At 34.9% G+C, this 25,491-nt stretch overlaps 1 long non-coding RNA gene across 3 annotated transcripts; it reads right to left on the reverse strand.

Annotated features, from left to right (window-relative positions):
• Positions 1 to 400: 400 nt before the first annotated feature.
• LOC140613547 (uncharacterized) lies at positions 401 to 16,357 on the reverse strand. Of its 3 annotated transcripts, none has more exons than XR_012014537.1 (7): positions 16,262 to 16,357; positions 14,939 to 15,047; positions 13,124 to 13,187; positions 8,014 to 8,203; positions 3,225 to 3,373; positions 2,391 to 2,460; positions 401 to 533 (listed from the first exon to the last, which is right to left on the reverse strand). It is a non-coding gene; the product is annotated as an uncharacterized lncRNA (long non-coding RNA). The 3 variants fall into 3 exon arrangements; XR_012014538.1 differs by having other exon boundaries at positions 409 to 533; positions 2,386 to 2,460; XR_012014536.1 differs by lacking the exons at positions 401 to 533; positions 2,391 to 2,460; positions 3,225 to 3,373 and having other exon boundaries at positions 7,426 to 8,203.
• Positions 16,358 to 25,491: the final 9,134 nt, after the last annotated feature.

The raw sequence follows: 25,491 nt of genomic DNA on the forward strand, positions 1-25,491 counted from the left end.
TAACTGTGCTAGATCAATTGGGGAAAGACAGGGATAAGATCAGGGCTTCAAATTCTAATTTAAACATATGTCATCATTTGCTCCAGGGATCTGATAATTCTTTCCTTCCATATGACATACACTGGTCCCTTATATTGATGACAAGTTGGTTGGACCTACTGAGCAAGAAGTAGCAATTATTCTAAACTTCTTAGTAAGACATTTGAAGATCAGATGATGGAAGATAAATCTGATGAAAAAAAATTGAGGGGGCATCCATCTCAGTGAAATTTCTAGGGGGTCCAGCAGTGAAGGACATGGTAAGGTATCCCTTCTGAGGTGGAGGATAACTTGTTGCACTTGGCCTTTCCCACAACTAAAATAAATAAATAAATAAACAAACAAACAAACAAACAATTTCCAGGGCTTTGTGCTACTCTTATTTAGTGAATGACCCAAAACTTGCTAGTTTTAAGTAGTGTCCAGAGCAAGGGAAGGCTCTGCAGCTGCAGCTCTTCCAACTGAGTAGTATGATCCAGATGATCCAATGGTACCTGAAATGGCAATGGAAGTTAGGGATTCTGTGTGGAGGTTTTGGGTGTGAATCATAGTGCAGGACTGGAGGAGTTTGAAACAAATGCCTGCCTTCCTCTCAGAAAACTAATTCCTTTTGAGCAAAAGCTCTTGGTCCATAATTGGGCCTTAATCAAGATTAAATGTTTAACCCTAGGCCACCAACCCAACCTGCCCGTCGTGGACTGGATGTTGTATGATTCACCAAGTCATAAATTTGAGCATGCTCAACTTCCATCGTGAAAGGGCTAGCACTTTTTTTTTTTTTTTCTGGCTGAAATATATACTTTCTATGGGTATAGATGAAGTGTTTTTGCCAAAACTACCATCTGCGGACTTACCCATGGTCATGATTTTTTATGCAACATTATTTCTAATCAAATAACTCACTTCACAGCAAATGAAGGGTAGAAAAGATCTCATGCTTATGGAACTCATTGTCTTACCGTGCTTTCATCATCGTGGACCAGTTGCCTTGATAGAGGGGTGGACTAGCCTTTTGAAGATTTATTTGCAATGCCAGCTAGATAGCAATACTTTATGAGGCTGTGTCAAGGCTCTTGAGAAGCTGTTTATGGTCTGAATCAGTGTCAAATAGATGGTGTTTTTATCTCCGGGATTCACGGGTCCAAGAATCAAAGGATGGAAATGAGACTGGCACCACTCACTCCTACCCCTAGTGACCCACTATCATTTTTTTTTCTGCTTTGTTTTATTTTGGTTGCTTTCTGTTACTTATTTGCCACTAGTCTAGAGATCATACTTTCAAAGAGAGAAATATGCCAGGAGACACATAACAATTCTATTGAATTGGAAGTACAAATCAAAATTACTTTGAGAACTAGTGTTTTTATTTCCAAACAAATACTTATTAATAACATGGATCTTTCATAAACTGTATCTCCTACAGGATAGTTAGTCTAAGTTACAGAGCATAACGAAGACATCTAATACTGTTGGCAAGTTCTGTGAGTCATTCCAGTGAATTATCAAACTTGCAGAAATTTTAGGAACCCCTCTGTGATTTTTTTTTTTTTTTTTTTTTTTTTTTTACTTTCTAGGCTATAGTACAACTATAGCCAAAATTGAGTTGGACTATACTATACTCCAACTATACCTATATAGTACTATAGGTATGATCTCAGGTCATGATCTGAGTTGTGAGGTTGAGCCCTGTGTAGGGCTCAGACTCAGTGCCAGGTGTAAGCCTGCTTAAAATTCTCTCTCTGCCCCACCTTGCACATGCTCTCTCTTTCAAAAAAAAAAATCTTAAAAAAATTGCTAATTTAGGTTATGCTATGAAGATATTCTGTACATGTGATTAACATTTGTAATCATTTATTTGACTTTTAGAAAAGGATTACCCTCCATAATGTTGGGTGGGCCCTATCCAATAACAGAAAAAAATATATATCAGTAAATAGCTTCAAACTAGTGAAGAGCTATTGTTCCAGTTCTCTCTGGTATCTTCACCAAGTGTCTCCAGTCTAAATACTGTAATCCCAATTAGCCTGCATCTCCTCCTCTACCCTTTTAGAGTCTCTGGGGGTTCCCAGTGATTCCAGTTCCTACTGCTCAGGAAACTGTATGCTTCAGTGGTTTGGCCAACCAACTTTCCTCCCAGCCAGTTTCTTTTGCATATAGGCAATGCCTTTATCTGATATGCCACCTTGATTTGGCCTAGCCACCTCCACAGGGATGCCTTCCTTTCTGTAGCTCTGAAGAGAGAACTCCAAAGTAGATCAGGATATGCATATTATCACGGCATGTAGTGCCCACCTCAGAACAGTAATGGAGACCCACTCTCTTTCTTGGATCCTAGGATTTCCCTACCTCACCTGGGGCCAAGAACCATGTTGCTGAAGTGGGATGCCAACAGTCTTCTGTGATGCACCTTGCATTGTCCTGCTGGATGGAGAATGGCAAGTAAATATCTTTGCCAAGAGCCAAGAAATATGGGTGACTGATGTTTCCTTTACATATATTTTCTCTCTACACTACTTTCTATAGTTTTGTTTTTAAACAATTTTTGTATCAAAAATGTATATCTTAGTGTATATCTTTCAGAAACACAGATCTGGGGGAGGCACTTCACTCTGGTCTGTCAACTTAGAGAGAGCCCTTGAGTATGCTTCATGAGACTGGAGTACCAAGCAATGTCACTTAAGATGTTATAATGTGAATTCTCCCTGTGAGGCAACTCTTAGATACAATCTTTATTCAAAATATTTTATGTCTTCCAAGTTTATGATCATCTAGCATCAAGAACCATGATGCTTAACAGACCTCATTGGATGTTTTAAAAATCATTATTTTACCACATTTGTTGAATAAAGGAATTTACTCAATGTTATTTTTGCCAAAGTGTAGGTTTTATAATATAGTCCCACCATAATCTATCTCCATGGAAATTAGATTTCAATATTTAAATTTAATTTGTAAGAGGTTTGATTACTAATTTTAAAAATTGAATTATCCACCATTTAACTAACCACTATTACTTAGAATTAATAAGTAGGTTTTTAAGTAAATATAATTAACATTTAGAAAATTACATTTTCTCATTCAGTGAAATTGACATTTCATGTAAAATTCTAATATGCTGACCATGTTTCCACTGCATAAATTTGGTATGTCTAATCATAAATATAGGAGATGGGGTGAATTCTTACTTTTAGCTCCAGAGATCCAAACAGGAAGGAAGTTTCCAACAGAGGAACTATTCAGCTCCATTGGATCACAAAACCATAGCTGCCTAATCTGTTCTTTTTCTTCTTCTTCTCTTTACTTATTTCTTTGGGCTCAGAAGTGGAGGAGTTACCTGTTTATATACAAAAAGCAGCTAGCAAAAGTGCATTTCATTTTTTTTATGTATAGAACTTAACATTTCATATTATTTGCTTTGACAAATTATTTCTAACTCCACAAGTAAGTGAAATCTATTTAAAATTAGATTACAGAAGGTCTTTTTAGATTAGAATAATTTTTAAAGAAGTTTTATAAGTGATTCCCTAAAAACTTCCTTATTATAGTCCTGAATATACACAGTGTGTTCCTTTCTTTGTAGTGACCTCACTTAGAGCAATATTTAGCGTTCACCCTGAGCCAGTATACTTTTATCACAATATTTACATTTGTTGGTTTACAACCTTCTTGAGAGTTTTTTAGGTGGGATCTGAAACTGGTTCCCAATGGAGATCAGGGAAATGCTGAAGAAGGAGGCAGGCTATTCCAGATAAGCAGGTGGTGGATGTAGAAAGCAAGGGAATTTACATATGTGGCTTATCTTGGGCAGCCACAAGACAAGGAGATCTCCACCCCGGTCTGCCAAATCCTAAAAAAAAGTTTCTATGATGACCTTGCCTGGGTTTAGTCACATACTTAATCCAGATGGCCTCAATACCATCTTTTTATTTCAAGGCTGTGACCTTGGGGCAGCCTGTGGGAATAAGGAAGGGAAGAGGGTTGCACATTCCAAGGACAGGGGAGGGGCTTAGAAGCCTCCTATTCAGCTCATATATCAGCTGGTGGTCATGTCTTCTTGAGGACCTCCACTAACAGTATAATCCTGACGTCTCTTGCAAATTTGGAATGCATGGGTTGTTTTTTGGAATTCATTCCTAATTATTGCATAACAGCATAAAAACTATTTCACATATGTGGTGAATTGCTTTGTCACTTGCAGAAATCAATGCATGTCCCACTCATGTATCTGTTCCATTTTGATCTATTTCAAGATTCTTTTCACAATTCAGGCTGTAATGATTTTTACCACCAAATGCTTATGTTCACACCATTTTAATAGCAGTTTTAGATCTTTGAGCAACTGGTCAAATGCTTGTTCTGGGTTTTTTTCCTTTATAAGTGGGTTCGTTTTTCGTAACAAGGAAGCCAAAGTCACGTGGCACAGTAAGAAGAGAATGTATTTACCCTTAATAGTCTTATACAACAATAACGCACACATTACACACACAAATACACACATATAAATTGAAATTTGCAGTAGCTCTGAATTACCAAAATGTGTTTGACTTTTATTATCATTGTGATATTTTTAGTGATCTCTATAGAAATTGAACAGATGGCTTCATGTTATAATGGAGGAACAATTATCATTAAATGGGTAATGATCTACAACATGTGAAAAAGAGAAAAAATAAAATTCTTTTTATAGGTTTTCAGGAGATGTTTCTTTTTCAAATAGGTAATAATTTTGTGCACTCTTCTATACTTCTTTTGAAAAAAAAATGGCAAAAATACTGATTAAAAATGCATGTATACTCACACTGGTGTGTTGTTCCTAAGACATGTCTCTCTCATGAAATCCACACCTTCTCTAACACTGTCCTGACAGCTTACATTGCAGAGTCTTGTAAATACACAAGCTCAAGAAAGTGTCATAAAGGATGCAAATTCTTGTACATAGTATTAAAAAAAAAAGCACAGAAGAAAGAATTAACTCTCTTAAAGCCTGCTGGTGAGGATAAATCAAAGAGCAAAATTTCAAAGGAATTTGGAGGCAGCTGGATTGGAAAAATCAGTATGTGGACATTTAACCAAATCATGCACAGCAATTGCAAATAGTCAGGCATTGTTCTTGGAACATAAAGATAATGCTTTTAGAAAGGAAGATTTGGGGACAGAGTGAGAGAGAAGGTGCCAGAGAAACAGATCTCTGGATTTAGACACACCTTCACTCCCCCTACCTCAACACACACAAATACCATCTCTTTCCTGGGCTCTAAACTGTACCTCGTTCCTGCTCAGGGACCCCTTGAGATACTTGAGCTGTGTAGGCCATTACTACAGGCCAAGAAAAGCATTTGCATGACTTTAAGGATGAGCATTTGGAAAGGAAGAAGGATAATTCATAGAGCCTAGACAAAATATTAAAAATATATATTAGCAGAATTTAAGTTCATGACTTTTTGTCTGTAATCTTTCGGCAGTATTCCAAGAATTACATGCTCTCCAGAGACAACTTATGTTATCTTCATATGGATCTGAATGTGAATCCTCTTTCTCACTTCCCACCTGTAGACAGAACTCTCAATTTGTACCATGCTCTCTGGAACAGCCGTTCCACTGTAAACAAACTTCTCCCATTGTTCCTCTAGCTCACAGTGGACATGTCTCCTCACCCCAACTGAAATATGATCTTAACTACCTTACCTTACTTGAAATAAATCTGCCTTCTCATATCCTCCACATCCACCGGGTGGGTGTCTGTGACATCTGTAGGTAGTCCTTGACCCAGCGGTAATGCATTAGACAAGCTCACACAGGGATATCACCTTGGATTAACCACTGATTCCCCTTGTTCCTAAATTGGTTTTCTCTTGGTGATATCCACAGTTTGTTGTTGTTGTTTCCACTTCTATTCTTAAATAAATTTCTTGGCTTAAATATCCAACGTCCCCAATTTTCATAATTCCTTACACTGCACTTGAGAAACTCATTCCCTTAACCACTCTCTGCATCTTGCTATTCCAAGACTGTTTCACCTCTTTGATCTTAAATTCCTAGGCACTCCAACCCTCCAATTCTAATTAGTTCTTCTACCTTTGACTTTCACACTGTAATCCTATGTCAGTGTGCTCCAGGAATTCACCAAGACACCCACTCTGTTGTATTCATGATTTTCTCATTCCCTTCCTCCACCAATTGAGACTGCATGATCTGATATGCTTGCCACTTTTCATAATTTTGTAACATATACCTTAGAACCTAAGAATTTCCATTAGTTAGGTAGCGATGGAGAAACTGGAATAGCCATTCAGGCTTTGGTTACTGCAAATTCTTGAAATCAGACCTGAATTAGGTATACTTAAATATTTACTTATAATTTTTCTGCATTTAATATTCATTTTCTCAGCCAATAGTTTCAAACATTTTTTTACTCAAACTCTCATCGTTTCTTCATTTTCACAATGACACAGATAAAGATGTCTTTATCTTACATCTTCTTTAATAGAAGCCCTCTGATAAGATCTATCTTACCTGTACCTACTCCTAATGTTTAGAAAATTACTGAATCCAATAAATGTTGTTCTCTTTTCTAGTATCAGAAGAATAATAACTTATCATACTATTCTAACATCAGAGCCCATCGCAAGAGGTCAGTGTACAGAGCCAGAAAATATGGAGAGCCATCAAAACATTCTAAGCAGCAGAGGGGCTTATCAGAATCATGGCATGGTTTATCAGATGCATATTTTAAAGAGATAAGTGGGCTGTATTGTTGAAGGAAGCTTGGTAGCAGTCTGGAATCCCTAAATACTATTAGAGAAGAAATGGTGGGAATGAAAGGCCGGGTAAATCATGTTAAGTGGCAAGGTCAGAATCATTAAAATTTGTTGAGTCATACTGAGATTATGTGGAGAAAGCCCAGTGCAATCCTCTTGTAATTTTTCTGTTGAGCTGCCAGTGAGTGCAACATGAATCACAGGCTCAGTAGCAGTTCCAAGTAAAGATTCTAAGTTTCTTGGATGTTTTAAATTAAAGGTACCTAAAGCGTTTTCATGTAAAAACACAGTAGTCAATCAGATGTACTCAACAGATACCCCTGGGTTGTATATAGAAAACTGAGATTTATCATAGAGATGTGTGGCTGCATCTCCTGGGTGAACACAAGTCACCCATGCATTGTATATAGACTGAGAAAAACAGATGCTTTAAGACAGACTACTATAGATAACTAGCATTTAATGGTTAAAACAAATAAACAGACCCGACTACAAAGACAGAAAAGCCATAGAATTAAAACCAAGAAAAAGCAGTTTGAAAAACTGTGAGATGAATGAGTGTTAGAAACTGGTTCATCTGTATAGTTTCTAATTCTGGAGGAAATCAGAATTTTGTTCAGGGCTGTGTTCTGTATCTGTGACATATGTCAAGTGTAAGGATGGAAATTCAGCTCTAGAAATGTCAAGTTTAAGTGGACATTTAAAAAAAAGTTTTTATTTTGAAATAACTTTGGATTTATGTAAGAGTTGCAAAAATAGTATAGTTCCTGTAAACGCTTCAGTGGTTTTTCCTGATGTTAACATCTTATACAACCAATGTATGTTGATTAAAACTAAGAAATTAAGATTGGTACAATATTATTGCAATACTAGAGCTTTTATTTGCATTTCAGTGGTTCCACTAATGTCCTTTTCAATAGTGTCTCTTTTATGTAGGAGAATGTACTCAGCATAAAACATGGCATATTCATCATTTTTCCTTAGTCCTCTCTGGTCTGTTAGTTTCTTGTTTTTCTTTTGCTTTTATTATTCTGATACTTTTGAAGAATACTGATCGGATAGTTTGTTGAATGTTCTCCATTTTGATTTGTCTGACATTCACCATCATTAGACTGAGGCTATGGATTTGGGGGAAGAACACCACAGAGTTAAGTGCTCTTCTCATTACATCATACCAGACACAACAGCAATGTGTCTTTTCACTAGTGATGCTAACCTTGGCCTCTTGATAAGTGATATCTTCCAGCTTCTTCTACTGCAAATTTACTGTTATTTATTTATCATGCTCTAGTCTCTGGAAGTAGCTCACTAGGAAGAGAATGTTATTTAACAAGCTCATTTTGTAATTATGGAATTTGAAGACAGGAACCAGGGGTCTTTCAAAATATGAAGATGTAGGCAAATCTCTGGAAAAAAATTTAAAAAGATAAATTTGGAATTAACATTCAAGTCTGATTTTGGAAATAAAAATCTTGAATAATAAGGATACCTTGAATGGCACAATTTCCTTCAGACACATAAATAATTGCTCTAGGTAAGAAAGGAGAATACCATCCCCTCATGAGACACTTCAAGATGCAACTTAGGTGAATTGTCACCTAACCCTCTGGATTAGGTTCCTCAACAAGGAAATGAAGAATGAGGCCATGTTGCCTAATAGATATGTTAATTCTACTGCTCAAGTCTTGTGACTTTTTTTTTTTTCAATTTCACCATTCAGTTAACAGACAGAAATTTTTCAGTGTTCTTCCTGTAGAATAAGGATTCCAAAGAGAAAAAATAAAAATAATCATCATTCATTTTTTGAGACAGTAGGTAGTTTCAGTTTTTGATGAAGACAATGCTCTTGAAACCGTGACTTTCAACTAAGATCCCGAGAGAAAAAAATATATATATATATATAGATTTGTATCAATTCCAAAACCATAACTTCAATAGTAAGATCTTAACAATTAAAAAAATTTAAAAAATCAAGCATATTTGGAAAAGCAAGATCTATTTGCTAACCAAATGTAAATATGGTTCAATATAAAGTTGAAAGAAGACAATCAGAGATGATGTGACCAGGGTGGGACACTGGTAGCCAGGAAGGGAATTGGTGTCAATTCCTGTCACAAGAGGAACTGCAGACAGAAAAAAAACTCTTCACCTTCATAAGGTTTGCACAATGATTGATCCTGGAGTAGAAGTTGACATTGTGTGTGGGCAGTAAAAGGCAATGAGTGAGGGGAGATGAGAATGCTTGTGGCTCTGAAGGCATCTTCCTAGGGTCCAGTAAATCCCAGTGTGGCATGAAAAGAGTAGTTTATATTATCCGTTTCCTGAGAATGGGAAAGTGCAGGCTTACATGGATGGAAGGGGGAGGAGGAGGTAGGATGGAGCCACAGGCACCAGGCTACTGCAGGCAGCAGAGACATTTATTCCTATACCTTGTTCATAACCCAATAGAGGACAACTAAAAAAGAAAAGTAAAGACCAGACGAGCATCTCCATCCTGGATGTTAAGCAGTTCTCTCTTGAAATAAGAAGCAACCAGAAAAAGGAGGTGGGCAAGAATAAAGAATGGAGAATCCTGAATTGACTAATTAGCGATTTGAAAGAATTTTAATGAAAAAAAAATCACAGAGAAACAGCATCAGATGCTCAGTAAAGGTGGCAAAACATTTTTGTTTTGTTTTGTTTTGTTTTTTGAGCACTGCAGTAGGGGAGAGACTCCAGTATAAATTGATCTCAATGGGTGCCTGGGAGGTTCAGGGGATTAAACTTTGGACTCTTGATTTTGGCTGAAGTCATGATCTTAGGGTGGTGAGATTCGGTGGTGATGAGCATGCAGTCTGCTTAGGATTCTCTCTCTCCTTGTCTTTCTACCCTCCCTCCACCCCAGTCTCATGCTCTCTCTCTCTCTCTCTTAAAAAAACAAAACAAACAAAACAAAAAAACAGAAAAACAAAACAAAAAACCTTGATCTCAAATCTAACTGACAAAGTTGGCTGAAGTTTAAAGGGAAACAGAGAGGAAACAAAAAGGAGCTATGGGGAAGTACCAAGGGGAAAAGACAAAAAGGGAACAGAGGACACAGGGGAGATAGCAATTTCAGAAGGAGGATGATTGAAAACTTCTTGAAGACAGTTTGGCTGTGGACACAGTGTATCTTCTGGTTTAGCAGTATTATATTTTCCTGAGCAAAGAGAACAAGGCCTAGGGTTGACTTTAGTGACAGGCCTGGTACAGATGGAAACCTGGCAAAAATGAGTTAATTCTCTCCACACAGTGTTTGGACATGTTTTTGTGTTGTGTGGGAGTTCACAATTCCCAAGGAATACTCTCTCTGTAAATTCTCACGATCCAATTTTCAATTATCAAGAACTTGAATGAGACTCCTAGGTTAGTTCAATTATCAAGAAATAAAGAACAGTCTTAAAAATCATATCTGAGATTGTTTTTAATGCCTGAGTAGTAATGTAACTTTTAATACCAGTACAAACTAGTGGTATTAAAAGCTTTTTACCCCATCTGTGAGAGAATAAAAGGGCATTTTCAATTCCAACACACGTAGTACCATTCAGCTTCCATAAAACAAACAGCAGGGAAGACTGAGATGCTAGGCCACATACTATAGAAGGATAGCAACACCAACTCTATTAGCAAGAAAAGTTTCATTTGGGAGCCAAGTTGAACCTCATCAGCAAATAAAATTCCATCTGATGCTTGAATAATAAGCATAGTGGGAATTGTGGGCTGTTTCTCTCACAAAGTGGATGATAATCACCCTGGAGAGTGCTAATGCAAGCGGAGTTGTCTGGACTTAAGTTTGAGTTCTGGAAGGCTCAGGAATATCCTGCTTTTTCTGTCCCTTTGCTATGTAGGCACACCCAAAGCTAATTTAGCTGTTTCTTGGCATCCTTTTCTCTACCAACCATCATCTAAACTTTGGTTCTGTTGTCTGATGTTATAGCATTCTCTCCCAGCAAACTGACACCTCACAATTTGGGGTATTAGTTAATATCTGCCCAGTACTCATAACCTTGCCCCTAGTGTCACTTCTGTGGCTCAGATGTTTTTAATTATTTTTAGATTGGAACATTACAAAAATGGAAGGAAGAAAGACATATATATGGATAAGTTATGTGGAAAAATGCATTTAATCATAATATTCAACATTTTGTTGTTGTGAAAAATAAGTCTAATGAAAAATTATTTGCTTGCAAAATCCCTCCAGATAAATTATAGAGATAAACTTGAATTCTAAATTTAAATGATATCCCCAGTTTCTGAATAAGCAGGGATTAATTAATAAGATATTTAATTAGTTAATTTAGACACTTAATAAGGGCAGTTATAGGAGGTATCCTAATTATTTGGGAATTTTCACACACAAGATGGTAATGATTACCAATTATATATAAAATATATAATAGTGAATTATTTTTAATCCTTGGAATTATTTTCAGAAGAGATTTGTCAGAACAAAAACTTGAAATTTAAATGTGATATTTCTCAAAAGATGATATTCAATATAAACATTTAAAAATAAATAAATTAGAAAAATAGATATATTTAACTTATGAATAGAATTAATTATTAATATAGTAACATAAGTAATTAGACAGTTGATCCAGGGGTTGTTGCTATACAAATATTTGATGAGAAAGAAAATAGCAAAAAATTTTATCAACTAACTTTTTTTTTTTTCCAACTAACTCTTTAAGTTACTTTGCATCATTTGGCTAAGTGAAATTTCTAATTGAGGACTCAATTACTGCTCCTGTGTCTCTAGTTACACTCTCCATAAAAGCTGGGATAGGAAATCTAGAGAGTGGTGTCAACAAGATTGTGGAGACTATAGGAAAATAAAATTACAAGCCAACATACCTGATGAACAGAGATGTAAGTATCTTCAACAAAATACTAGCATTCCAAATTCCACAGCAGAGTAGGAAAATTATAAATCATGATCAAGTGGGATTTATCACTGTGATCAAGTATAGTGCAATATATAAAAATCAATACATGCGACATGCTATATTACAGGCTGACATTAGCTGTCAATACAAGGATGCCCACTCGACCACTTGCACTTAATATCAGAGTAAAAGTCATAGACAGAGAAGTTAGCCAAGAATAATGAATCAAAGGCATCCAAATAGGAAGAGAAGACATGAAAAATGTGTTTGCAGATGACATGGTCTTACACAGAGAATCCTAAAGGCTCTACCAAAAAACTATTAGAATAAATGAGTTCAGTAAAATTGTAGGATACAAAATCAATATACAAAAATTAGTTTCATTTGTATACATTAACAATGAACTACCCAAAAAAAGAAGTTATGAAAACAATCCCACTTATAATACCATACAAAACATAACCAGGAATGAATTTGCCCAAGAAAGTGAAAGATCTGTATGCTGAAAACTCTAAGACATTGATGTGATAAATTGAAAAACACAAATAAGTGGAAATATATCCCATCTTCATTGATCAGAAGAATTGATATTGCTTAAATAGTCATATTACTCAAAATAATCTGCAGATTCTGTGCAATCTCTATCAAAATCCCATTGGCATTTTTACAGAAGTAGAAAAAACAATTTTAAATTCATTTTGGTCCACAAAGGACCTCAGTAGCCCAAGTAATCTTGAGCAAGAAGAACAAATCTGGGAGCATCACAGTTTTTGATTCTGAACTATGTAACAAACTAATCAAATAACATGGTACAGCTGTGAAAACAGACATATAAAAAATATAGTAGAATGGAGAATCCAGAAATAAACCTATCCATACATTCAATGAATTTTTGAGGAGGGCACCAGCTAAAGGGCACCCACACAAGGGGGAAAGAATAATATCTTCAAAAAATGGTGTTATGAAAACTGTGTTCCACATGAAAAATGAAGCTGAACTGATAACTTGTACCATTCTCCAAAATACATTCATAAAGGAGTAAAGACCTAAGTGACCTGGAACCATAGAACTCCTAGAAGAAAACAGGTGGAAAACTCCTAGATACAGTACTTGGCAACGATATTTTTGCTGTGACACCAGAAGCAAAGAGGACAAAAGAAAAAAGAACACACTTCAGCACAACAAAAGAAACCATCTTCAAAAAGAAAAGGCATATGCAATGGGAGAGAATATTTGCAAAACACATACCTGATAAAGGTTTAATATCCAAAATATAAAAGTGGTTCATAAGCCAAAAAAAAAAACAAAAAAAACAAAAACCAAAAACAAATATCCAATTAAAAAATAAGCAAGGACCTAAATAGATTTTTTTCCCCAAAGAAGATGTGTAAATGGCCAATAGGTATATGAAAAAGTACTTACTCTTCATCAGGAAAATGGAAATAAAACTACAGTAAGATATCACCTTGTGGCTGGCAGGATGGCTCTTGTAAAGAAAACAAAAGATAACAAGTGTTAGTGAGGATGTGAAGAAAAGAGACTCCTATGCACTATTGGTAGGATCGTAAATTAGTGCAGCCGCTGTGAAAAACAGTATGGAGATTCTTCAAGAAACTAAAAATGGAAGTATCATGTGATCCAGTGATCCCAGTTCTCGGTATATACCCAAAGAAAATTAAATCATAGGATGCCTGGGTGGCTCAGTGGTTGAGCGTCTGCCTTTGGCTCAGGGCATGATCCCAGAGTTCTGGGATCTAGTCCCACGTGGGGCTTCTGCATGGAGCCTGCTTCTCCCTCTGTCTGTGTCTCTGCCTCTCTCTGTGTGTCTTTCATGAATAAATAAATAAAATCTTTAAACAAAACAAAACAAAAAAAAAAAAAGAAAATTAAATCACCATGTCTAGGAGATATCTACATTTTTATGTTCATTGCAATATTATTCACAATAGCCAAGGTATGGAAATCTCATATATATGTATGTATATATGTATGTCTTTGTATATGTAATATGATGTAATATAATTGTATATATATATTGGAACATCTTTCAACCATAAAAATGAAGAAAATCCTGCCATTTGCAACAACATGGGTGAACCTAGGGGGCATTATACTGAGTGAAGTAAGCCTGAGAGAGAAACACGTACTGTATGCCATCAGTTATATGTGGAATTAAAAAAAAAATGAACAAAACAACAACAACAACAACAAAAAACAAGAGTAGAATGGTGGTTGCTTGCAGCTTCGTGGTGAGGGAAATGGGGAACATTGGTCAAAGGATTCAAACTCTCAGGTATAAGATTAGAGACAGCATAGTGACCTTGAACATGGGTTTGAACACTGCAGGTCTTACAGATTTCTTTTTCTTTTTATATATATACAGTACTGTAAATGTATTTTCTCTTCCTTATGATTTCCTTAATGATCAATAATTTTCTTTTCTCTAGTTTACTTTATCGTAAGAATATAGTATATAATGCATATAACAGAGAATATGTGTTAACTGTGTTAGTGATAAGGCTTCCAGTTAACAGTAGGCAGTTAGTGGTTAAGTTTTGGGGGATTCAAAAGGTAAACATAGGTTTTCAACTGCACTGGGGTTTGGCACCCCACATCCCCATGCTGTTCAAAGGGTCAACAGTTCATCAAATACTGAATTGCAAACTTGAAATTTGCCAAAAGTAAATTTTAAACATTCACACCAGGAGGAAAAAAAAAAAAAGTAACTGAGGTAATGGGTTGTTAACTTGATTGTGGTGATTATCTCACAATGTATTTGTATAGCAAGTCCTCACATATACATCTCAAATATATATGATTTTATCTTTCAGTTTTACCTTAATGAAGCTAAAAAAAATAAAAAAAATTAAATTACTTAAATTTTAAAGATAATATGTGTATGAGGAATGGATTTAAATTAAATCAGCACTTTTAGTGCAGGGATAAGAACCACATGCTCAGCAGTTATTAATTCAACCTTTTTATATGATTTACATTACCTAAATTTCAGTGAAACTGTCAATCCAATTGAGAGAATGCTGTGACTCGAGGGACCATGTAACTGGCAGGAATAACACACAATTTAAACCATTTTATCCTTGATCAGTGCATAATTGATAATGTCCTTTTCTGGACACATATTATTTTTTTTTAACTTTCTGAAAACCTCTCTATTAGCATGAATTAGCTTCATTATTTTTCAATGGTTAGACTAAAGGAAAAAAGGAATCTACTCACCCTAGGCAATGTTTCTCAAGTTCCCAGTACAAACCATCATCTGGTCCAATCCTCTTTGAATTTTGGCTTGATCTCAAATCTCAGAGTAAAAGTAATATCCATATTTTGGCTAAAACAATATCGATGTTATTTGAGATTATTCTTTAGTACAATTTTGCTCAAAGTAAAATATCACATTTATAAATTTTCAGAACCCAAATTATATACTCCTTTGTGACTGCTCTATAGATTCATTATTTTTGTTTTATATGATGATTTTAGCTTTCAGTCTTCCTATTCCAATTTTCATTTATTGGTGTTTATTTTGTTTATCTGCATTTCTGTTTGCAAATCATCATAAATCAATTTTTGATACACAACGAGTCATAAATGAATAATGAGATATAATTAGATGGATATTGACATTATCAAATTCATTTAAATCAGAACATATTCTGTTAAGATTGCACTAATTAGTTTTTTCCTTTTGAGGAAATCGCAAGTCAAACTTCTCATCAAGGAGAAGTTAATTTAGTTGCCAATGGCTATGTTTAATGACCCAATGGCATTTGCTTCCACTTTATGGGCTTAAGTAGTCAAGGTTAGCGTCCCAAAAGCTGTTTTATTTTTTATCATTCTGTCTTCATTTTTTTTTCTGTCTTCATTTTGAAGAGTTAAACTAAGGAATAAGAATAATTCTGAACAGAATAATTCTGTTCTTTAAATAAACAAATTAAAGATAATTTAGGATGTTTTATTTAAATATAATTTCTAGAAAAATAACAAAATAAGCAATGTAGTGGTAAAATTATTCACATAACCAAAACTTTTTATTTTTGTTATTGGTTCTGTTAAACACACTTCTCATTAGACTAGTACTGGGCTCTGACATCAGGCCAAGAGATTTTAACAATCAGGAAACCTTCCTGATAGTACCTTAGAAAGAACTTGGAAAACCAGGCATAGTTCAAGGTAAACCGAATGGCCTCTCTCTTCGGGTACAAAACAGATATGATACTCAGCAGTTTTGATGTGAAATGTGTAATTAACTGCTCACGTGTCCTAAGTACGGTATAGTGGCCTTCTTTTCTTTGTACCTCTTAAATGGTAATGCCAAGAAGTATGCTTTCCACTAAAATAATTTTTGGCCTTACCATTTAGGCAGAACAGAGGAAGAAGGAAAGCCACTATCACTCATATAATTTAATACTGTTCCAAATATTCTAGCTAATAAGGTAGATTGAAAAGTAAAACAACAAAAGATAGAAGATAACAATATCAAGAAAGAAACTTATTGTCACTTCCTATCTCTCTTAGGCTCAGATCTGTTCTATGTGGCCTTACCATGGTGGCCTCAGAGCAGCTGGACAGATCACAGGTTGACTCAGGACCCTGAAGAATAGAACCTAAGCTGTGTTATCCTTTATGACCTAAGCCTTAGGGCTCACTCTGCCATATTCATCAATTATAGGGGCCTCACTAGCTGAGCCAAGATGTCTTCAGGAGAGACACAAAGGTCACCTTGTAGACAAAGGCTAAATCTGGGGGAGATTGCCTCAGCCCTCATTAGGACATATCACCTGCAAATCCAGTGTTCCACCTGAAAATAGAAACAAAAACAAAAAATGATATATTTATATCCATCTATGTCACGTGACACCTGAAGGAAACCAAAACACTTTATTAAGAGAGTTGATTTGTCTTTAAAGCTTTGAACACGTGCAGAAGTAAGCCACATTTCTGAATGAAAATAGTAACTTTTGTAAAGATGATATACATATATTTCATATAGTTCAATAAAATTTCAAGAGAGTTTAATTTTTTCAATAAGTCAGAATTATTCTAAAGTACATCTGTGGGGATCCTTGGGTGGCTCAGCAGTTAGGCAACTGCCTTCGGCCCAGGGGGTGATCCTGGAGTCCTGGGATGGAGTCCCACGTAGGGCTCCCTGCATGGAGCCTGATTCTCTCTCTGCCAATGTCTCTGCCTCTCTCTCTGTGTCTCTCATGAATAAATAAATAAAATCTTAAAAAAATAAATAAATAAAATACATCTGTCGAAAGAGATATATGAAACTAGCAAGGTCCCCTTTGGCAAAAAAAGTATGAAGAGGAGAGCTTTTAATTAACAAATAATAAATAGAGAGTAAACTAAAATTATTAAAGTTATACAATGTCAGTTAAAGAAATAATCATCTGCTCAGTGGAATAAAATAAATATTGCGGACATAATATAAGTAAAAATAAGAATTGGATATATGATAGAAATGGCATTTGAAGTCAATCGAGAAAAAGATGTATTATGTAATTATTTATTAAATAAGGTTTGCTTTGGAAAAAATAAATTACAGGTGTGTAGCTTGCATTTGAAACACAAGTGACCAAATTCCTGATGTATTAAAGAGAAAACTGTAGGGGCTCCTGGGTGACTCAGTGGTTAAGAATCTGTCTTTGGCTCAGGTTGTGAATCCCAGGTCCTGGGATGGAGTCCCAGGTCGGGCTCCCCATGGGGAGCCTGCTTCTCCCTCTGCCCATGTCTCTGCCTCTCTCTGTGTCTCACATGAATAAATAAATGAAATATTTAAAAAATAAATAAAAGAGAAAACTGTAAAAATTAAATCATAAAGATAAAAATATATGAGGTTAATACAATAGAAATATAATACATCACAGCACAATCATATATGATATACAATCACAAACTTATAGTCTCGTTTTTTAAATTTTTTTTATTGATTTATGATAGTCACACAGAGAGAGAGAGAGGCAGAGACACAGGCAGAGGGAGAAGCAGGCTCCATGCACGGGGAGCCTGACGTGGGATTCAATCCGGGGTCTCCAGAATCGCACCCTGGGCCAAAGCAGGCGCCAAACCGCTGCACCACCCAGGGATCCGCTTATAGTCTCTTTTAAGGAAATTGTTGATAGTTTGTAAATAAGTATAATAATGGTAGCTTACTAAAGTTAAAGCACACAGAAAAGGAGAGAGAAGCCTTACAAGCAGGATGTGAAAGAGGAATAAAAGAGGAATACAGAAGCCTAAATATTGTCATAATTATGAAAAGGAAACTTCCAAAAGAAATAAGAACATCCAGCTCAAAACACATATATTAGCATTATCTGTATATTGTCATTGGTGTTATAAGCAAGATGACAATGGCCAAAAGAAATTATAAAACAGAGTGATCAGATGCTAGAAAGTGGGTTCTTTTATCCTCCGCCGGTGAAATTATAAATTAGCATATTCTTTCAGGAAGGCACAACAATGAAATGTTTTTGCACAACCAATTTCTGTCCCAGGAATGTATTCAAATAAAATAAAAGTGGTTGTGCAAAACTATTTTTTCCAATATTCATTCACAACTATGACTGCACATGGGAACCCCTTGGAGGTTTTGAAAAGTGTGCTGCCTGGCCCCCGCGTAGATTTTCTGATGAAATTGCCTGGTTGCCTCCTAAAAGACTTGTGAACATTCTCATATGATTCAAATTTGCAGTCAAGATGGACAACAATCGATCTAAAAATATATTCGATGATGTCTTACATATACTAATGGATGATGTGGAAGTAAACTGGATCCTAGGAGAACAGCTAAATGTGGTAAAGTAATAGTATGATGACAACTTTGAATCATTAAGACATAATATGGCTTAGAATTAATATAAATTACTTTAAACCATACATTACTTTAGAAATTATGCCATATTTACAGTATTCCATAATTCTACCTATTTATTTATTTCTAGCATTCTATTTATTACCTCCATTCATACACTTGAATAAACGTATATATATATATATATATTTGTTCTTTAATATTCCACTTATTTTGTTTATCATTATTATTTATTAGCTATTCAAGATGGATACATTTTTCCCATGACAACTCTCAGCTACTTATTGCTAGTATAAAGAAGAGTCATTGAATTTAAGAAAAAATTACACATTATTACTTTTAATAATTCTTTTAGTTGATCCTGAAAAATCAGTATGTGTTCTATTTATTTTTCTATTCTTTATTCCTTGACAAAAAATTTTTAAATCTCTTTGGTGTAGATAGGTAAAAACAGTTTATTGGCATGACTTTCAAACAAATGTGCTTTGAGAAATATCTATTTCAGATTTTGAAGGTCATTTTACCATGAATTTAAAACATTGTATCAAATTATTACAGAATTTTATTTGGATGGGGATCTATTTATTGATCATCTGTACAATTCTAATTATGCGAAAATATCCTAAAATTATCAACCTTGCATTAATATGATTGAAAAATAGTTGGCATGGTGGATAATTATTTTAACATATTTTTTAATTTAACTTGCTGATAGGTTTAAAGGTTTTTTTACATCTATATTCATAAGTCTATAGAGTTAATTTATCATAGTATGTCCGTATTTATTTATAAAATTGGCATTATTGTTTTATCATTGATGTAGTTTTAAGTTCAACTTGAAAAAATTTTAAAGTGTTTGTTTTTAACTGTTTTTCCAAAGTCTGTAATGACCTACAGGGTTACTTGTATCATTATTTCAAGAGTAAGTGGTGCCCACATGACCCACAGCAGTACCTCAGCATTTTTCGAGCTGGGAAGGGTCACTAAATGCAATATGGATTTGGTCCCTTCTGAATGCTTGGTCATATATTCGATCTCATGTCTCCTGATTTCCAGACTGTGCAGGCCAGGCCTCTTCAATCCTCTGGTCCTCATTTGACAGTAAGATGGATGCCTCCAATATATCCTCTGCTCCAGATGTTTCTATCATTCTCGGAACATTTCTGTAAATTTCCCCTTCCAATACCTGTGGAAGAGACTGTGACTTTGTCAATCTACGGATTATGCCTCTGAGGCAAAACCTGTTGTCTAAGCAGCGATGAGATATTTTGCACAATTAAAACATTCAATACCTGAGTTGGTTGTATGACAAAGGTGAGAAGACTTCTTCTAATGATGTTCAAATAGGTGCCTGCATGGCTGGGATCAAATTATAAACACCTCCTGCACAATAGGGGTGCGGTTGGTTCACTTCTGGAAATATGTAGAAGTTATTTTTATTTGAATTTTGGGGAATATAGAAATTAGTTAAAATTGTTGGAGTTTTCTTCAAAAAAGTTTTTTTTTTTTAATTTTTATTTATTTATGATAGTCACACAGAGAGAGAGAGAGAGAGAGAGAGAGAGAGGCAGAGACACAGGCAGAGGGAGAAGCAGGCTCCATGCACTGGGAGCCCGACGTGGGATTCGATCCTGAGTCTCCAGAATCGCGCCCTGGGCCAAAGGCAGGCGCCAAACCGCTGCGCCACCCAGGGATCCCTCAAAAAAGTTTTTGGGGTTTCTTCCATGTTAGTCTGTTTCTGTATCTCCATTACACTCCTCCCCACTGTTGTTTAGATTAAAAGATTAGGGTGTCCCAGGGTAAAATTTCTCCCCTTAACCCAGCCTCATTCCTTTACACTTCTGTGCTATTGCCAATTTTTGTCTCTTATAGATACACTACCCAGCATATATTTTAGTGTGAACTTTAGACAATATTTATCTAGCAATACACTTCAAACTAGAGTTAACTTCAGATTCCTTCTTCCTGAGATTGTTCTATGTCCACACAGAAACTGTGCTACAGTCAAAAAGTCAGTCTCAGAAGTGAAAAGTGTCATCCTATCATCAGTGGAATGTGCCTGATGCTCAGCTCACACACTCTTGGGACCTGAATCTATTCAGCTGATATTAAATGCTGTGTAGAATTTAAAATGATTCACGAAGGCTTTTTTTACTCACTGTGTATGAAATAAACCAAATGTTCCTCTCAGGTTTTTTGTATTCTGAATATCAAAGTGAAGCTGGAAGACTATTAACAAAGTCTAGGTTGTGCACACTTTATTCAGCATCAATTTTAGCCTTTCCAATAAAGTAAAATTGCTACTGGATATTATAGTAAATGATCCCTTACCAGGTAGGCAAGGTGAGATGGAAATAGCAACATTTATAGAGTGAATTTAGGATTCCAGGGATACTTCTAGCATAATCAAAAAGCACAATCATATTTGTTGGAAAGACTAGGTCAAGCTTATTTATTTAAGCTGAGTTTAGAGTACAAAAGGATCTATTAAATGTCTTGATCCGTTTCAATGCTATTTTTATGCCCGTCGTGTCCCCTAGGGCCTTCTGTTGTTTGACACAATCACTTGCCAGTCTGAGGAGTCTTGATTTTCCTTCAGGTACAGATGGTTTCTCTAGTTCTGTATTTTCTTCCATTCTTTCCAATATTTTTTTCAAAGATCATTTACGTTTTATGCTAAGATAATGAAAATTATTCAGAGCAAATAGTATTGAGAAGTGGAATGAATGCTTCATTAACAGCAAACCTATAACAACTAAACACAATTTAAATGGGTAAAGGTAGTGGAGAACATAATGGCAATTTACAATGATCTGAAAGCTATATACCACAGCTTTAATAAATAATAAATTGAAGTAATAACAATTACAATGCAGAGTGATTATAAGTATGCACATTAGAATATAAATTTTAATTAATAATATATTAGTTTCCTAATCTGCTGTAACAAATTACCACAGACTTAATACTAATTTATTATGTTATAGTTCTGAAATTCAGAAATCTGCAAAAGGTCTTATGGATGGAAATAGTGTTGGCAGAGCTGTGTTCTTTCCATAGACTCTAAGGAGTATCTGGCCTTTTTCAGCCTCTGGTGACCACACGCTTATCTCAGCAGATGATCCTTCCCCACATCCCTCCAACCTCCACCTCCATCACCAACTATCCTGCTCCAACTGAGACCCTTGATCATATTCTCCTTAGAAGGACTCTTGTGACTACACTGGACTCACTCACATAATTCAGGAAAATAATCCTTATTCCAAACCGCCCCCCCACCCTGTTTTTTTTTTTTTTTTTTTTTTTTAAGATTTTCTTTATTTATTCATGAAAGGCACAGAGAGAGGCAGAGGCATAGGCAGAGGGAGAAGCAGGCTCCCTGCAAGGAGCCCCATGCAGAATTCGATCCCAGAAGCCTGGGATCACACCCTGAGCCAAAGGCAGATGCTCAACTGCTGAGCCACCCAGGCGTCCCTTTATTCCAAAATCCTTAGACTAATAGTGTCTGCACAGTTCCTTTTGCCATGCAAGGTAATATATTCACAGGTTCCATGGTTGTGGACATGGACAGCCTTGGAGGTCAGTCTATAACAAATAATTATCATATATTTTTTCATTAATTAAATAATGTTAAAAAAACAAAATAAAATAAAACCTCATTTAGGTGGGTCATATATAATAGGAGATGATTGGGTAAATTCAGGAAAAAATCGATATATCTACATACCTTCATTTCAAAATCTTTACCATTATTTTATTTTATATACTTTATTTACTCTTTCTTGACATTGTTTTATTTTTATTTTTTGACATGGTTTTAGTTTTAACTCATAATAAATCTGATATGTGTGTCCTAAGAAAAGTAATTGTTTTATGTTGTTAAGAAAATGAGAATAGAATAAAAGCATAAATTAAATGTTATAAAATACTTAACATCAATAATCCCATTATTCTTGTTTTTATCTTTAATTTTTAATTAATCATATTTGCATGTGTCATGCCACTTTTACCTTAAAGGTGGATATAATCTAAATTATAATGAATAAACATTAATGTAAATAAGCAAATAGAGATTCTATCTTTTCTAATGATACTTAGTTACGGATTTGTTAGTATTTTAACTTCTATTTCTTAATATAGCATTAGTACATTCACAACAATAAATCACATTTTTCTAAAAAATTCAAAGATATAAGGAAAGTCAGTTAATTTTTACTGATACCATTTTAACTTTTAAGCAGCAAAATATAAGTGCAAATATACAATTGACATTGTGTTTGCAGTACATTCTAGTTTTCAATAGATATGCTATCAAATTTAGAAGCCTTCATTCAGCTATGATCAATTGTCAGTTATTTAACAAAACGTTTTACTATTGCTAAGATAACTGATGAATAAAACTATTGTCAGTGCTTGTTATTACCATAAGTAGACTCTTCTAATAACTAAAGAGAAGTGATAATTTTAGAAGTATTACATTAATATATCTTTCTACTCTCATAAGCTATGATACAGCTATTTTAAAATATTTATTTCATAAGACTTTGTCATTTTTAATTTCATCTCTCAAAAATTTAGTACACTGTAATACAAGGCCAAAGTATATCCTTGAGGAGAGACTTGTAGGATGCATATAAATGTACTTGGCACTAACTAAATAAGTAGAAAATTAGTGTGGCGTACTTTTCTTCACTTAGTAAAAGAGAAATGTTCCATATCGTATTATTAGCTGAATAATGTAAAGTAGTGCATCTTTTAGTAAATTCAGTAATTATTAATATATGAATTTAGAACCTGCAATATCCAACTCTGCAGCAGAAAATTGAATATAACAACTCCTTAAAATAGCTTATTTCAGAAGATCAGATAGTAGTTTCTTGATTCATATATTTTTTAAAGATTTTATTTATTTATTCATGAGAGACACAGAGAAAGAGGCAGAGACATAGGCAGGTGAGAAGCAGGCTCCATGCAGGGAGCCCGATGTGGGACTCAATCCCAGGTTTCCAGGATCACGCCCTGGACCGATGGCAGGCGCTAAACTGCTGAGCCACCCGGGCTGCCCTTGATTCATATTTTTTAAGTAACCATTGTATCTCCTAGAAAATGTAAGTAAATAAGAATGAAATGAATATCTAACAAGCATTTTGAGGGTCTGGAAGTATGGACTTCATCTATTCATTCAAATCTTTAGTCAGTTTATTACGTTATGCTGTTTTCCACATGGTAGATTTTGAATTTATCAGTAGTTGCACTGTGCCAACAATACAATACACTTGAAAATTAGGTTGCATTGCTAAGAGAATTTTGATAGAAAAATTATTTTATAAACACTTTGGCATTAATTTATGGTTACCTATTGCATATCTTCAGTATGTGGAAAATAATTACACATGAAATGAACAATTACTAGGAATAAACTCATGACATTTTTCACCTGAAAAATGGTGCTCTAATTCTTTCTACTTAAAGCAATAATAACATGTTGAAAGATGGACAATTCTGTCCTCAAAGATTTACTTTTACAAGACAACATATAACTGGTTTTTAACTCTTGCTAATATAATCAAATGTATTAAATATTACAATACCTTGTACACATAAATGTTTGGCAAGAAGTATAGTAAACAAGATCTAGGTTTAGTAATGAAAGATCCAGAAAGTTGGAGTATCTTTGGATAAATCACTTTAATAATACTAGACAGGCATACAGCATGGTGCTGGTGGTGGTAGTTGTAAGAATATACTGAGTGTTTTGGGGGCAAATACTTTCAAAAGTACTTTACAGATGTTTAATCACTGAATATTAAATTTAACAATTTTATATATTAAGTATGTAAATATTTAATACTAAAATATTTTACTATTAATATTTTAAAAAGAAAGGTGGGTATTATTTAATATAAAATTAAATTTGTATTTAATATAAAAAAAGAAGGGTGGGTATTATTATCCTCATTTAAGAAAGGAGGAAGCAAATATTCTGAGATGCAAAGTAACTCAGACAAGATGCTAACCCAGATTTTCAGAGTACATCCAGAACCTTTATTATAATTTTGAAGTTACTGGGACGCCTGAGTGACTCAGTGGTTGGGTGTCTGCCTTTGGCTCAGCGCATGATCCTGGGATCCTGGGATCAAGTCTCACCTTGGGCTCCCTGTATGGGGTCTGCTTCTCCTCTGCCTGTGTCTCTGCCTCTCTGTCTGTGTCTCTCATGAATAAATAAATAAAATATTTAAAAATAATAATAATAATTTTGAAGTTATTTGCCACTCTTATGTTACAAGGGGCTTACATTCAAATTTAATTTGCTTACATAAAATATCGTGATTTGTTGGTTTAAATAAATAAACCCCAGAAAGGTGGGTTAAAAATACAACCAGACTGCCAGGACTCCGTTTCTCATGATTATCTCTTATTTCTACTTTTTTCATCATGTGTGATTCATACTCTCAAACCTTTGGTATCTATGACACTAGAAGCAGAGATGTGGGAGTAGCACATGGGCAAGGCCCAGCTAGATCACATGACTGTCTCAAGGTTAACCACTGTTTCCTATCAATATGATGATTTTTTCATCAAAGTCAATGCCACTTTCTTACATTGGAAACAGAGTAGGTACTGTCATAGTTTGAATAAGTGAGGAGAGGTTTTCTTTCTTTTTTCTTTTTTTAAATATAAATTCAATTTACCATGATATAGTATAATATCTAGTGCTATCACATCATGTGCTGTTCTTAATGCCCTCGCTTTCCAGAACCATTTGTTTGTTTCCTAGGGTCAGGAATCTCTCACGGTTTGTCTTCCTCTCTAATTTTTCCCCACTCAGTTTGCCCACATTCCCTTATGGTCCCTTCCACTATTTCTTATGTTTCACATATGAGTGAAACCATATGATAATTGTCTTTCTCCGATTGACTTATTTCACTCAGCATAATACCCTCCAATTCCATCCACA

This window comes from Canis lupus, chromosome 21, assembly GCF_048164855.1.
Source record: "Canis lupus baileyi chromosome 21, mCanLup2.hap1, whole genome shotgun sequence".
NCBI classification, from domain to species: Eukaryota; Metazoa; Chordata; class Mammalia; order Carnivora; family Canidae; genus Canis; species Canis lupus.